General features: G+C 45.7%; 1 protein-coding gene across 1 annotated transcript in view; it reads left to right on the top strand.

The window, feature by feature from the left end:
- Nucleotides 1-16,570, top strand: part of SRP14 (signal recognition particle 14) — a 149,984-nt gene that overhangs the window by 17,893 nt on the left and 115,521 nt on the right. The window lies entirely within an intron of this gene.

Below are 16,570 nucleotides of genomic sequence, written 5' to 3'. Positions count from 1 at the left end.
CGTTGACACAGGTGATCTGAGACTTTTAGTCCTTATATTAGACTTATGTTCTGTCCAACTCAGTTTAACCTTTCTCATAGTGGTGCCCACATAGTAAAACCCACATGGGCATTTCAGAGCATACACCACATTAGTGGAATCGCAAGTGCATGAGTGTTTCAGTGAGATTGGCTTTCCTGTGTGTGGGTGTGAGATGGTATTGCCAGGTAAGATGTTACTACAATGCTGGCAATTGAAACAGGGTTGTGTCCCCTTAAATATCTTAGACATGGGTTGATCTCTCAAGGGTTCAGCTCTAACAAGGTTGCTTCTCAAGGCCTTGCTGTTATGGTAGGCAAAGGTTGGGAGTTGTTGAAAGAGTGGTTGGGTTAGGGGGGTCCATCAGAAGCATGGGCCAATTTATTTGGATAATGTCCATGATTTTCTTGCTCTGGGCAGAGTATGTTGTCACATAAACCAAACGGTCATCCTTTGGGTGTTTCTTTTTGAGATTAGCAAAGTGTCCCGCTCTATGGTAGATACTTTTTCTCCAATGCCAGTAATTTTGGCAGATTGTATCCTATAGTTTTGAATTTCTCACGTAGTGTGGCAGATTGCCTTACAAACTCAGCCTTTCAGTAGTTTCACATATTGTACTGGCAAAGGGATTTTTGTCTGAAGTAATTTGGCAGTGAACCTCCACAGAGCCAACCAAGTACTTGTGTCAGTTTTCCAACCAATATTGGATGATGGTAGGTTAGTAGTTGGCCTAAAAATCTTACTTGATGCAGTGTGGCTGGCACACTGCAATATATATATTACACAGTGCCCGGTAGTGGCCGTGTAGTTAAGGTGAAGTTGCTAAACTTGTAGGAAGAGCACTTTTTCGGCGGCTTATAACTTCGCTCCCCCTGGACGAATCCTCGCCAAACGTTGCAAAAGAAAGTGTATTGGCGGCTCTGAATTATCTCGCCAAGTTGGGTGAGGTTTCGTGCAAGGGTTGGGGGGGGGGGGGGGGGGTGGAAAGATATAGGGGCGGTCCCAATTTCTTTTTTTTCCCCCCATAGACTGAAGGGGGGAAAAATATTGCGTACGGCTGGATGGATTTTTACCAAATTTGTGCCAGGAGCGGGGGCTTGGGCCAGAAAGCATGCTTTTGTGTTGGGTGGAAATCGGACCGGTAAATTTGTTACAAAACACTGAAATGCACGTCCCAAAAAATCTGTGCTATCTGGGTCCGCTTGGTGTCATTGGATCGTGGTACGGTGTGGTGTTGGAGAAGTTTGGACGCAGCCAGTGGTTGGCTGGAGGGAAGCGTGCTGTGCGTCAACATTTTTTTGGGAAAGCCGCCATGGTGTATCAGAGGACAGTGCAGCGGCGACAGGGTCTGCAAAATGTACCGTACACATTGCTGGCGCCCATGAAGGAAGGAACGGCTGGGGGAGTGAAGTGGTTCATGTGACATACGTAGGCTTCGATTTTCTGTGGTGATTGGAGGCAGCTGTAGTAACTGTCCTTTAGTTTCTGCCGTGACATGTTTGTGGGGAACTGCTTTCGTGGTGAGTCATGGCAGCTCTTTTGCAGATGAGTGAATTGCACATGAGGTTGGGTGGGAGCGCGGGTGGCGGCGCGCTGCGATGGAAAGCGGTAGTTGGGCGCATGTAGGCAGGCATGGGTGAATGAAGGTGTGGTGGGTCTGTGGAAGGATTACACTATTGGATGGGCTATAGGGCATGCACTGAGAAGCATAGGGCTGCATCATACACACCGCAGGAAGGCATGTTTCACTCTTCATGCGGTGCACGGTGGTGCTTGCAAAGCGCAGTGTGTGCCGATTGGTTGCAATAGCGTTCGTGCTGCCAACTGTGGTCAAGGCCTAGACCCTTGGATACATGGACATAGGCCATGCATTCAAGAGCCTAGGCCTTGAGGGCACGCACACCAGTAATGCATTTTGCAATGTGCATGAGTAAGATGGTGGTAGCATGTAAGGAATGGGTGTGGAGCCCATTTCAGCGGTTTTAGGCTCTGTTTCAAGTAGATGGTGGGTAGGTTGGGAGTGGTACAATACTTTGTGAATGGCAGTGGGTGCGCCCATAGTAGGTGATTGAAAGTGCACAGGGAAGCGGGAGTATCTCTTCTTTGTACATTATGGTAACAGCTGCAATTTGTTACTGCATACCTCCGTGGCGGTGCTCTGTGGTTGTAGCTGCTGCAGAGAGAAGTCGCGCTGTGTGGACACTGGGTGCAATGTTTGTGGCAGTAGTGCATATGTGTATAGCGGTAGTTGGCGATATGCTGACGTACAGTTTACTTACGGTGGGGGGAATGTGTGCAAGGAGCAGACCCACTGGAGCAATGCAGGGTTGCCAGTGCATGCGGCACAGGTTAGTGATGTTTTCGAAATGCATGTAAAGCACATTGTCAATGTGCTACATCAGACCAAGTGAGTTCCAAGCGTGAATTGTGCATTCTGTGGTTATGGTGATAGTTGGAACATGCCACAGTATTTGGTGTGCGGCAGGAGATGGTGCAGTGAGAAGTTGGGTAGTGTGGCCACAGGGTGCAGTGCGTACGTAATGTGACTATGGAAGTGGGTATGCTTGAAGGGCAGCCTATATGTGTTTGGTTACTGTGCTCTGTGCAAATATATTGAAGTATGATCAATGTTGTGACAGTGTTGTGCATAGGTTGGCAGTGACACAATAGCGTGTGCTTGGTAGTGCGTAGGGGTGGTGCAGGATGCAGTATGGTTGTGGCTTCTGCTAGGTGTGACACACTTTTGTACATGGATGTTTTATGGCTTGAAGGAGATGGGTAGAACTGGCGCTACGTATGTAATATTTGTGCATAATGTTGGGTGCCCACATGGGTGCTTGCCTGGGTGCGCGGTGGGTGTGGAAAGGGTTGCAATGTTGTTTGCATACCTAAAGGTGTGCTGGGGGCATGTTAGGATGTTTGTGGATGCTGCAATACTGCCCTCTTTAGCAGACATTTCTGGTGGAGGGGCTTTCCAGAGAAACCGAACATGTACTGAGAGTGTTGAACGGTAAGGAGTGGTCTACAGAATGCAATGCAGAGGTTTTGTATGCGATTGGTGCATGCATGTTTTCAAATGTGACCGCACCCAATTTGGGGAGTGCTGCAAAAAGTGACTGTGCAAAGGGAAGAAGTATTGGCACAGCTTTATTGTGCCGTCACCCTCACTGTAGATGGGGAAGCACATGTGCACATCCTCCCATTATGAGCAGGGTGGAAATGGAATTGTGGGAAATAGACAATTAGGAGTTTAGGGCGTGGTTCATAGGAAGGGGCGTTACCATTTTGTCACAATACTGTGTCGTGAGGGTGGTCGACATAAAGAGACGGACCGTGCTTATCGTCAGTGATCTCTTTGTGCACCATCTGCACAGGTGTTGCGTGCAAAGAGGCATTGTTGGTAATTTTGGGTTGGAAGGAGTGGACGCTTTCTGGGTCTGTCAGGGTGACTGCAGTTTCAGCGGGATGGTTCGCCTTTGCAGATATGTGGCGTCTGTCACGAACGTGGACTGGGTCATGGTGCACTGTGGAAGTGCACATTTGGGTTACATGCATTGTGGACGATTAATCCGTCTACTGATGGGTTGCTGACCGCAGTGATACACATTTTCCCTACTACCAATGTGAATTTCTCATGTATCACACCGAGAAGTGTGGGTCCATGACAGTGTAATTTGTCCCCAGCCAGCGGTCGGAAGATGTTGTAAACAGATGTCTGCGTCAGTTTATTGCAGACTGCTGCCATATTCTCCACCCACTGTGAGATCATGAGGTCGAAAAATATGCAGTGGTTCCTTAGAAATTGCATTTATTTGAGCACCATTGGCAATGCAGTTTCCTTCCGCACTGTGCAAGAAGCATTGACCAGAATGTTGTTAAAATGTGAGGACTAGGCAAACAAACACATACAAAGAGAAAATACAGAAAAAAATTCACACACGTATGTTGGAATCCCCTGCCTAGTTTCATATTGTCTACAATTCACCCCCCCAACCTCTCCCCCCTCCAAACACCTTCACTATCACAAAAGGTAGAGGATTTGGCGGTACTTTCAGGATGGCATGTGCCACATTGTGTGCCCATGTGGATGTATCCGGATGGAGAAATCGTGCATACTTTGATTGAACTTTGCAGTGGACCTGCTTTGGAATGGGACGACATTTGTACTGTGCATGTGTAATGGTACATTTCAAGTGTTGCACAGCAGTGACAGTGTTCGATGATGGCACCTTTAATGCGAATGGTGGATGCGTGTGTCTACCAGTTACCTAATGAGGTGGAGCTGCAGAGAAGATAGTGCAAAGGGAACGAGGACTATACCAGTTTTACAGGGGTGCAGGCCACGTGCTACTTTAGGAGGTGCACGTGGCAACATGTGCCCTTTACACCACCTTGCCCAGTTGCGATGGCAGTGTGGCGATTAGCCAATCAAGTAGAGTGGGTGTGGTTAACAGGAAGTGGAGGTGAAACGGTTGCACATTCTACTCTGCGTACTGAGGGTAGCTAGCGTGGCCAAACGTATTGTGTTGCCTGTACGTGCTCCCTTTCTAATAGATGTGCACAACAGTGTGCTGCAAAAAAACTGACAGCAATTTTGGTTTGGAAGGAGTAGACGCATTGTGGAACGCTGTGTATGAGTGCCATTTTGTCGATTATGCATGCACTTTGCATAGACCTCGCCACGTTTCCAGTACTAGATGTTACTGTAATTTCCTACAGCGGCATGCATATGGGTTACCTGCCTTCCTTACATTTGTTGCATACACTGTTTGCTGGGTGCCGTGAGGATGCTTTTTCCCACCGCCAAGATGCTTCTCATCTACAATACCGCAGAGCATGGCCTACTGCTCATGGATGTTGTGCCGAGCTAGATGAAGGAAGGTGTCACATCAACAGAAGCATGTACACTTTTTTTTTTGTCCGTTCATGGAATGTTCGTTCTTGTGGTCATGCAGAGTGTTTCCAAGAAAATGGCATTTTGTTATGATACATGATATGATTTTATTTGTATTGCGCTCGTACACAAGTGTTTCAGAGCACGATGTATGCTGTCCTCCATTGGCAAAGCGGTTTTGTTTGCTTGTGTACAGGATGCGGTGAAGAGTTTACTGAACTAATGTGCATAGAAGAAAACTTGAAAGCTACTCAAAACAGAATGTGTTTTTGTAGAAGGATCTTTAAAAAAAAAAAAAAAATGCCCCTTACTACAAACTCTCCCTGCCCTAGATGCAAGTTCCCCACGGCCGCACGCAGCACGACATGTGGGGATTTTGCGGGTGGCGGCCACGAAAATGGAACTGTGGGGATTCTCCAATGAGTTGCTTAGAATGTGCGGCCATAGGAAGGACCCCTGCTGCACTGGGGACCGGCCCTGATGTACTTGGGGATTCGCACGTGCCACATTCGATGCTGCTCACCATGTTGAACTATGGAAATGGGACTGTAGCGAGCGATTGCCCTATCATGTGCTGCTCAGGGTGTGCGTCGGAGGAACGCGTGCCAATAGAAAGGACGATCCTCCGGCTGTACTGGGGCGCGGCCCTGGCGCTACTTGGAAAGAGGCACGTGACACTTTGGCGTTTGTGAGCATGCTGGCCAATAGAAATGGGACTATGTCCTTTGGCCAATGAGGTGCTCTGGGTGTACGTTACAGAAAATAGCACCAATAGGGCAAAGAGGTCCTCCTGCTTCACCGGGCGCCTCCCTCGTGGTGATTGGGGAAAGGCATGTGCCACATTTTGCCCTTCTCACCATGTTGACCAATTGAAGTGGGACTAGGTGCTCTGGGTGTGCGTCACAGGGAAGGGAGGCATTCACTTTCCACACTAGTTCGTGCACTCCGGCTGGGAACCATAGCAAGGCGCACAGTTTTCGTCGTGGGTGATTACTTTGTGGAAGATCTGTGCGTGTATGCCCTCCCAAGAAGGCTTGTCTAGCAATTTAGGTTTGGAGGGAGTGGATGTTTTGTGGAGTGGTATGGAATTGTGCTGTGTTGGCGTACTGCTTCTAGAATGTCGACGCGTGGCCTCTTCGGCAACTGTACACGTTGTGATCCTGCATATTGGAGGCTTCTTTTTGGGTTCCGTGCCTTGTTCTCGTGTGTACAGTCAACTGAAGATTTTGATGAAAGCAATGCAACGCATTTTTCCTACTGCCAAGGTGCTTGTCTCATGTATACTGCTGAGAATCGCCTGGCATTATTACACTGCTTCCTGTCCACAGCCAGAGGTCATTAGTGGTCTCATCAACAGAAGCGTATGACTTCTCGAGTTTTGCTAGGGTGTTCTCCTGTGAGAATGAAAACATTGCTTCCCGATACACCTTTTTAAGGGAAATAGCATGTCTTTGTCGGCCAGTGGCAATGACATGTTCGTGCACGATCTACTAACTGCACTGCAGACCCAACTGTAAGATTGTGAGCTGCAGTTCAAAACACAAATGAAAACCGCAAAGAAAGTGTTTCCAGGGAAGCACTTCAAAGAACCTTTTTTTTAAAATTTTTTTTTATTTTTTTAAAGAGCCACCACATCCAACGATGTGTGCTCCCCTGGTACAAAGATATCCCCCACTGCCGTGCACGTGGAGCACAAAGTCCGCAAATATTGTGATAGTTGTAGGGTGGCACGTGGTACATATGCCCCTTTTGCAGATGATGCCCATAGAAATTGACCTACAGAGCCTACGGGATTGGGCAATTAAGTTTGTGGGTGTGTGCTGCCCGACCAGAGCTACACTGTGTATTTGTTCACAGAAATGCAGAGGGTGCCATTATGGGTGTCTGTTTTATGAGGCGCAGCGTGCAGATTTCAGGGTATGCCGACATACATTCAGTGAAAGTGAATGGAAAACACTGTGCTGCAATTGCTACTACCAATCTATGATGTTCATGTGTTCTGCTATGCACAAGAAAGTGCCTGATTTTGGTTTGTGTCATACGCAAACATGCCAACATTATTATTGTTCATTGTGCAGGGAACATTGCACAGCATGTTACAGGAGTTCAGTGCCATTTGCGATCAAGGTGGCACATGCCCAGTTTATGCATTTCTTTTCAATCTCTTGCATACCTTTCTATCGCACTATGCAGCTACCGATGTGGCATCGTCATTTTCTATTTGGTCCGTCAATGGAAACAGTGCGGGACATTGCAAAGAAATGTAGTTGTGCATTTCTTTGTCATGTGCCAGTACCATGATGACGTTTCACAGCACAAGTACTTTACACTACGTATAACCTTCAACTTACTGTGCCAGCTATCTCGATTTCTGCACACTCCCATCTAAATTGTCTTGGTGCCTTTCTTGCAAGTAGTGATATATTTTCTTGCAATAAGTGTTAACGCTGCGACGGTCTTCAACACGCTCTGCAGCACGTAACGAAACCTCCCTGACTGCACTACAGTGTTCCCCACAGTGCCACGCCTCCCACCCTGCACGCGTGCATTGGCAATTCCGTTGTTCATCTGTGAAAGGTGCTTTCTTTTCTTACCTGTTTTCGGTCCCCAGTGCATGTTTATTTATTTATTGTGTTCTCATACATGCCACAGAAGGAAAGCCAGGTACAGAAGGGTCAGCACCTGCCTAGATATTATAGGGGGCGTGCCAGGAGACGGAATTATTGGGTGGCCATCACCTACATAGGCGGTACTCATTGTAATGCTGCTGTAACAACTGTTACAATGCACTTCCAAGTACCTTCCCTGTGCACTGTAGTGCATTGCACTACATGTACAATACAGTGCCCTTCGCTAGGTAAGGGTATGTAGCGCAGCATTGCCTTTGGAAAGGTTGTTTTGCAGCTCCGCTGCCGTACAGGAGTGCCCCTCTTGTTGCCCGCAGCAGATGTGGCAAATGTTGTACATGAAAGTACCCAACGTCATTCTTTGAAAGGCGGTAGCTCGCCCACTGCTGCTTTGTCCTTCAATTTGAGTTGTCACATGCACTACAAACACTTTATGCGGCGCCATTACTGTTAGCGGTACCATTCACGTATATACTTTGTGGAATACAAGAATGTTTACAACGCCAACCACAGCTTCTCCTATGCCGCAAAGCCATTTATTCTGTGCAACCCATGCACATACAGCGCTTTTCCAACCAACCACCAGTAAGCTTGTTTGTGTTTTGCATATTCTGCTGTTTCATTACTTTCATTTACATGCACTAGTATGTGTGTGCGAAAAGTGCACCAGCTTTGCAATTTTGCAGCCTTATTACAAACTGACCCACTTACAGTAAAACGTTTCTTCAACTGTCTAACCGGCAGGTGACCTGTTTGTACTTTGTCTCACTGCTCAGTGCACACACAATGTATCAGTTTCACGGGTCATGGAAAGGGAAGCAGCAGATTAATCTAAGTAATGCCACATTTAACACGCCCATGTCACAGTTCAGGTTGCTGTTCTTTGTTTAGCAGTGAATGTTAAACAGTTAAGAGTACTTTAGTCACACATTGCTAAGTTTGCAGAGCCTCCCACAAAGTGGACAGCAATACTTTAAATGCGGTAGCCTACTGCATGAATACATAGGGCTGGCAACAGGGGCGGTGTTTGACCTATGCATGGGTGTAGGTGTGGAACGTAAACCTATGTGCTTCCACAACTACTTAACCCCTTAAGTGCCATGGGTATTTCTCCCCAGTGCCAGGGCCTTTTTTGGTGATTTCGGTATGTGGCCATTCAATGGCTTGTAACTTTTTTGTTACATGAGGTATCTCGGCCAAATTTGGCTCCTTTTTTTTCCCACATGTAGGCGGTCGTAACGCCACCCAGGAATCCTAGGTTGCTGTAGGGGGGGGTGAGAGAAAATAAGCAAAAAGGGTGAACATTTTGGGTTTTTTCCAGAAATGCCAATAAAATGATGTACAAAGAAGCCTGTGGTTTTTTTCCTTGTAAGAGCTAGGAACGAATGGTTTGCTGTGCTGAATTCCCCAATTTCCTGGCTTTCAAGAACGGGTGCAGTGGAAACGAAAAACATTTATTTTGATGTGGTTATCCGTTTTGTGAGAGGCGATTTTGGCCATTTTTGCCAATTGGACATGCATGGGGGAATGGAAGAAAAGGGTAGGAAAGCCAAATTGGAGGACAGAAAGGCAAGTATTTCTGAAAAGTAGACAAAATTCCATGTTTCGGAAGGGGTGATTTGCGTAGGTCAGGCAACAACTAGGTATGGGAAACTGCCATAGATTGAGGGAAAAGCGGGAACATGACCGAAAAAAAGTTGTGTTGGACATGGTTGGCTTGGTACGGCAATGGCTTCTATGAATTTTGAGAAAACCAATGCTCCGCTACATTCCCCCCGACTCTTGTAGTTAGGAGAGCACACATTTTGTGTAGTGTTTTACAAAACAAGCAATACCACAAGCCAAATGGTACACAGGAGTTTTACGCTCACGGCCTCAACAGACGCACTTAGCATGTGTAAATCGGGAAAACCAATGTGGTGAGGAACGGCAAGCATACATCTTTTGAAAGAGCACAGGCAGACCTTTTCAACGGTCGGTGACTTGTGCAGGTTACAAAAGTGTAGGGTGCCTAAACCAGCGACTAAATGTAGAGAACCTCCCCTTTTCCAGGGACACCACTTTTTGTCATATCCCTCGTGGTCTAGTGGGCCCCAGGGCCCCAAACCCCCTCCCACATTCCCCCCCCCCCCCCCATCCCTCGATTTTCTTTTATTTTTTTTTTCTTTCACCCCTGGGGGCAGTGATCATCTGCCCCCAGGGGTCTCTGGCGCTGTGGCCCCGGGGCCACGGGGGAAGGGGGCCGCTTACCTAGTAAGCAGCACCCCCTCCCCCCGCATCACAAACGGATCTGTATTGATCCAGTGGCATTGCTGCCCGCGGATCGCGCGCCCTGCGCCCGATCCACGGGCAGCAATGCCACACAATGGGTATCGTTGGAAAGGGGAGCATCTTCCCCTTTCCAACGATACCCGCCTCGATCTCCGGCTTGAAATACAGCCGGAGATCGAGGCGGAGCAAGAAGGTCTCTTACCTTTTCTCTTCCCCATAGCAGCCGAAAATGGCTGCTGCGGTGAATTTACTTTCAGTTCCAGGCCGACGTGCGTTACGCACGCCGACGTGAAACTGGAAGGTAATCCAGCCCCCTGGAAGTGAGGGGGGGACCTCCTCCTCACATAGCCCGGGGGTTGGATTACAGTTTTGCTCGATCCCTCCGTTGCAGGGATCGAGCAAAACAGAGTGCCTAAACCGACAAGCCGGCTCATTGGTGGCACTTAAGGGGTTAAAAGCGCATTTCAAGATGTAGACACTAATGAAGTCCTACCAATACTTGCTGTGTAATTGCACATAAGCCAACCAGTTGAAGTCTATATATGTTACTATACTAAACAAACTCTCTTTTCTGAACGAACTACCATAAAGCAACGTTATGCGTAAAGTGCCCTACTAAAAACCTATGAAATTCACGAACACAAAACCTTGTTAAAGGAGCGTTCTGGTTAAGTTGCACTAGCAAAAACCAATGAAATTCAATGGAAAAATGTTGTTACAGGGACGTTATGGTTACAGGTAAAACCTAAAAACCCCAGAAATTCGACAGTTATGGTAAGCTCGGCAACCATAACTCGTGCCACCAGTGTGCATTGCAAGGACTAACACCCATGATATTAAAGATGCCATCACAAATCTCATTGATGACATGACAGATGACATCACATGTGCATTTAGTTTTCATAGAAAGCCTCCACAAGGGATCGTTATTGTAATGGAGGCAGAAAACTATCAAAGATTATTGGAAGAACTATCATGAGATAAGTAATTGAGCAATGCATTGCTATACACACCGTTGTAGAACCCACTTCTTCACTGTACATGAAGCAACTCATGTGCAAACATAGCCATTGTCTGCACCATGCCTCATGGAAGTGTAACCTTCAAAATCTTCCCATGTTACATAGTGAAATCATGAATACATTTGTTTTAGCGTTTCGGGTACTGACATGTTAGAAATAGCTACCATTGCCTTTTATAACTACATAATTCCACTACTGCATAGAAACCATAAACATGCTACAGGTCATACAAACATGACCATATACAGGGGACTTAAAGTAAGCTAAAAAGCAGCAGTACTACCAGAAACTGTTCATAACATTACTGCTTATCTTCATGCACAGAACAGAGTGCTGTCTTTTACACTTTCTTCTTCCCCTATATGTATTATATGATGTGAGTGAATCTTAAGGAGAGTAGTGCAAGAACATATGAGAAGGGTGCCGTACACAAATATAGAACCCTTTGAATTGTTTGTTCCTGACTGTTAGTGGAAAAAAAGCACCTGGCCTAGTTATGGTAGGGAACAAAACCGAGGGAGCAACACATGTGATGTCATCAATGAGATTTGTGATGGCATCTTTGTCATGGGTGTTAGTCCTTGCAGTTTACACTGGTAGCACGAGTTATGGTTGCTGAGCTTACCCTAACTGTCGGATTTTTTTTTTTAGGTTTTACCTGTAACCATAACGTCCTTGTAACGTTTTTTTTCCATTGAATTTCATGGGTTTTTGCTAGTGCAACTTAACCATAACGTCCCTTTAACAAGGTTTTGTGTTGGTGAAAATATATATATATATATATATATATATATATATATTTTTGTTTTCCAGTTCCGAAAGATAAGATGCAAATTTGTAGTTTGGTTCTGGTGCACAGTTATTGCTTTGTACAAGAACCAATCCACTCCAGCCATTAACATTAAATACGAAGTTGTATTTATTCATGCAAAACTGCTGCTTCATCGAACACCAATTACTGTGCCTTGTCAAGCTCCAAATGCATCTTGCCACCATGTTTGGAACTGGGAAAACTCAACTCATGTCTTCTGGGCTTGGTGCGCAGCCTTTACCCAGCTTTAAGGTGGTACTATCCTACCTCGCTCCTCACCGGGAAGGTTGACACTGGCCACCTTCTACGAACTTTGTTATTGTGGATGTTTTAAAGTTGATTGTGCATCGGCACTTTTAATATTTACATCTTGGCTCCACAGGCTACTTGTACACTTTGCAAAGCCAAACCTGCACATACATTCTGTTTGCTGTATGAAATTTTGAAAAAAATAAGAATCAAAACTGTTGATTGACCAGAATATTAAGGGGTGTCAAAGGCCTTGTGTGGCGAATAATTTGAAATGGATTGTGAATCTTTGCTGCGCTGCTTTAACGAATTTCTCATCTCGGCATATGAATCCGTTGAAAAATCGTATCTCATGTACGTTTGCGATGCAATTTAACTTCCTCGTTCTATTTGTTACACTGCTGCCACCTAAAGGACAGTGGAGGAAAGTGCACTATAATTATTGCAGATGAAACGTTCTACTGTGAACACATGTGCTAACCGTGATGGTCCATTACCATTGAAAAACTTCTCGATCTGCCTAAAAAGTACTCGCCTACATGAAGGGGCGAGGGGATTTTGTTACATACAAAACGCATGCAATACCAAACTTTAAATATTCAAATAAATTGGGCAACTTTCTACATCATATTAATATGTTGGTCTGTGCCCCCACGTAGAGGTATGCCTATCACCACAGTACATTCATTATTCCACACCAACTCAAAATCACATTACAAAGTGCAGAGAAAAGCATGGAAAATCTTACCATCTCACACAGATGACTAGAGAAAAATGAAGCCAAGTGTGATAGCGAGAGTGTCGGTTGGTTTTAGAAGGGGCCCAGGGGGTTGGGTGCAGATGAGTACAGGGAATGGGGGGTGGGGGGGGGGAGATGCTGGGGGCTGGGGACAGGGAAAAAAATTTGAAAGGTAGATGGCCGCGCCATGTACCATTCTTAAACGCTAGCTTTGAGACTTTAGCTACAAAGTGCTGTTCTATTTGCCATAACACATACATATATATGGCAGTCACTATACTGCCCCTACTGTTGGATGGTGTCAGAAATGTGGCATGATATTTTTCAGTTTGTTGAATACAGGAAGGGCAATGCAAAGAGATTTATTTGATATTTTTTTACATCTATAAAGCGCACAAGGCGGTCCTGGGGCATCGTGGCACTGTTACATAGGGCTTGCTTAGTTACATGAGAAAGAAAGTAGACGGGAAATGGAACAGTGTAAATTTTACAGATTTTAAGTGCTATAAGAAAAAAGGTAACGGCCAACTTGATGGTTCTGTGGTTACAGTGGAACAAGTTGAAGCTTGTGGTGTATGTCCAGCATGGTATTTGGTTGAAAAGCTTGGTTTTCAGAGCCTTGAGGTTGGCTGCATGGGATGTTACATTTCTGAGATCTATGTAAGGCATTCCAGTTTTGGCACTAGAAAGAGGAAGCTGGAGCCTCCAGCTTTGGCCCTTTTGTAGGTGCGCACAGTGAGCTGGTTGGTATGGTGGCAGTGCTTCGGTCTGGTGGAGGTGGCCCAGACTATTTTGTCAGATATGGAGGGGCTGTGAAGGGCAAGGCACGTGTGTGTGTGATTGCTAGCGTTTTAAATAGAATGGCACTTTAGCTGGGAGCCAATGGGCATCTCTTCATTCCTGGGAGATGTGATCCCGTTTTGGAATGCTTAGCGCTGCTCAGAGCATTTTGTGATATTTTTAGCCTGATGGTTTTTGGCTGACGTGCCCATAAAAGCATTACAATAGTCCAATAATGTCTCTGGCTATAGTGAGGCAGTCTTTGGCTGATGGGTAGGGTTTGACAGCATTAATGATCTTGGTGGCGAGTGCTGCTGAGGAGGCAATGGCAATAACTTGGCGGGTCATGGAGAGAGAGATGCGTCAATGTAAACTCTAGGGTTGTCACTGCTGGTGAGACAGCAATGAGAGTATCCTCGATGTTGAAGGAGCTGTGTTTAGTGTCTAGCTTGTGGAGAATTCTCCTTGGGCCTTACCAGATTACATAAGGTAGGGTGCTCTGGACCCAGACATGCTGGCTTATTAGGCACCAAGTTGCACAAAACAGGCTCATGACAATTTGCATACAAAACTCATGCAATACCAAACTTTCAACGAAAGCTCTTTTCGCATGGAATGCCAAATTTACCCAAGAAAGGCCTCCATAGCCTTCCCAAGTACAAATCTGTGGTCCTATTTCACCTTGCCCACATTCTCCCCAATTTCAAATCACAACCTTTCCTCCTCCAAATATCATTGAGTGCTGTTCTTTCCTTTCCTGTGGGACTATCAAGGAAACTGCTTGCGTCGTGTGACAGAAGGTAGCTTTTTATTTCTGAAATGCCTCCGTGCTCCAATAAACCACAGGCTTTTTTTCTTTCTTTCATCCGAGGGAGTACCCTTTCTCTGTCAAAAATCCCACTGCACCGATTTATACCAAAAGCCACATCTGCACTATTTTGTGCCCAAATTTCTCATTTGGTGCAAATCCATCCAGTGGTTATCGCTGTGCACATGTGCGTAATTGATGCACCTTTTCATCTAAAACAAAATGAATGGACTATATCCCCAACATTTGCACCAACATTTTTGTTTATGGTGGCCCATAACTGGAAACACTGGGGGAAACCTACCGCAACAAAGGTCCATTGAGGGGTTATTAGCAATAGAATGTTGGCAAACGTCAGCGTCACCTTACATATAGGGACAGGAGGGCAACAGCTAATGTATGTAGTCTGTTTTCAGGGGGGAACATTTCAAGTTGCAGGCTACTAGCTATGCATAAAATCGCTCCACCTTCAATTCTCCATATACCCACTGCACACAATGTCTCGCTCGCTAGTGGCGAATGTAAATGTTAAGGCCCGTATGTATATCATTAGCCAATCATGTTCTCGCCTCGTTTTAGATGATGGTAAAACCAAAAGGTGATTAATGCTTGTAAGACAAATGGACAGCAACCCCATGAAATGAGCCAGAAAGCTTGGGCTAGTCCATCCAGCATGCTATTCCCACCTCCCGCCTTACACAAAGTGGGTATTCATAAGGCGGATAGTCCTACCTTACTACCAGTGGCAGAAAATTACATATGAACCTTTCGGTTCATGCTGGTCTCGAAGCGGTTGCGGCCTCGTCTGCACGCACAGCATCTGTCCCTATGACCGCTTTGAGTCCTGCTGAGCAACCCATTGTTTAATCCGGTGTGACCTCATGCCTCAGTCCGTCAGCCTTGCTCGGTTCAACCTGAATGGTCCAAAGGCTCACAGTCAGCAGTTCTACTTTAAATGCACAGTCCAGTTCATATATGACAAAAACTTGTCCACCGGGGATTTGGGGTTTCACCTCACCAGAAAAGAAAAATAATAAAAGCCGAGGACTGGGACAGGGACTGTGATCGTAGGGCAAAGAAAGCACAATCCGTAGGAAAGGTATCTCTGAAACTGAACCCAGCCCACTCCTCCTTCAGCTGCCCTAGTATTTCTTTATATATCTACCTGGTCTGAGGACTACACATTACCACAAAATATTCCCGATATTGGTAATTGGGTTACTACAGGAGTAACAAAAAACCTCACAGGTTTGGAACTTTCCTAATCTCTGTTCCCAAGGTTTGCTAGTTATGAATGCTGAAGTAACTCAGCAGAACCATTGCAAGTGACCTGGAATATAGAACCTGGCAGACTCATCCGTAATGTAATTAATAACTGCAGAAGCAAGTTGCCCATCAGAAAGAACGTCCTAGAACCAGTTGGCTGCTCGCTTCATTAACATTTTCTAACCAAACCATACACACTTGGCGGCTCGGGGAATAAAACCAGAGGATCAGCCTTTGAATGTATGGAATATGGAAGGATGTGTTTTTAAGTTGTGAAATATGCAGAGGTCAATATGGATGATGGAATAATTGTAATTTCAGTGTCAGATTGTACCGTTACCTCTCAATAAGACTGCTATATATTCAGGCAAAGTAGCCTAATTTATCAACCCAGCTGCTATATGCATGTCATGGCACAATGCCAAATATTCATAGCAGGGCTGGTGCATCATACCCACCTTTCTTAGCAGGACTGCTATTTTTTTGGGACAGTACCTGCATTTCTTAACATAGCTGCTGTTAAGAAAGCACGAACATGTGTTGGCATGTTCTACAGTGAGCTAAAGTACTGAGCAGGAACAGTGTCTGAGTTCTTCCCACGAATCTCTGACAATGTGAGAAGATGGCATTGCTGCCATATACTTCAATCACTTCTGCTCGGTCTTGCGCTTTTCAAAATGCCTGCTTCTCCCAAGTCCGATTACTGAGTACCACTGCCAAAAATCTAGCACATTTCAAAGCCTCATTCTGAATCACCTGACTAATCTAGGATAGTCCAAACATGCACTGAGCTTTTGAGAAGCCATTTGTCAGGCAAGCCTCACATGGAACTGCCAGTGCATAACCCCTATGTGCCTTGCAGTCTCAATAGCCTGTTGGGAAAGTCAGCCCAGTGGGTCAATAACCCTGCTGCAGAGATTATTGTAGTTCAGATCCTGTTGATAGGTGAGTTAATGAGTCTGCATCAGAGATATGCATTTAAGATGCAGCTAACATTCAATTGTAACAGTTGACTTAACGTTTGACCTCTCAAAAGGACTACTAAATGTTCAGTGTTTCATAACACGACCATTTCATCCGGGATG

This window comes from Ambystoma mexicanum, chromosome 14 (assembly GCF_040938575.1).
Source record: "Ambystoma mexicanum isolate Mex_15411 chromosome 14, UKY_AmexF1_1, whole genome shotgun sequence".
NCBI lineage: Eukaryota > Metazoa > Chordata > Amphibia > Caudata > Ambystomatidae > Ambystoma > Ambystoma mexicanum.
The sequence above is the reverse complement of the archived record's forward strand: the minus strand, read 5'-3'. Positions and strand labels throughout refer to the sequence as shown.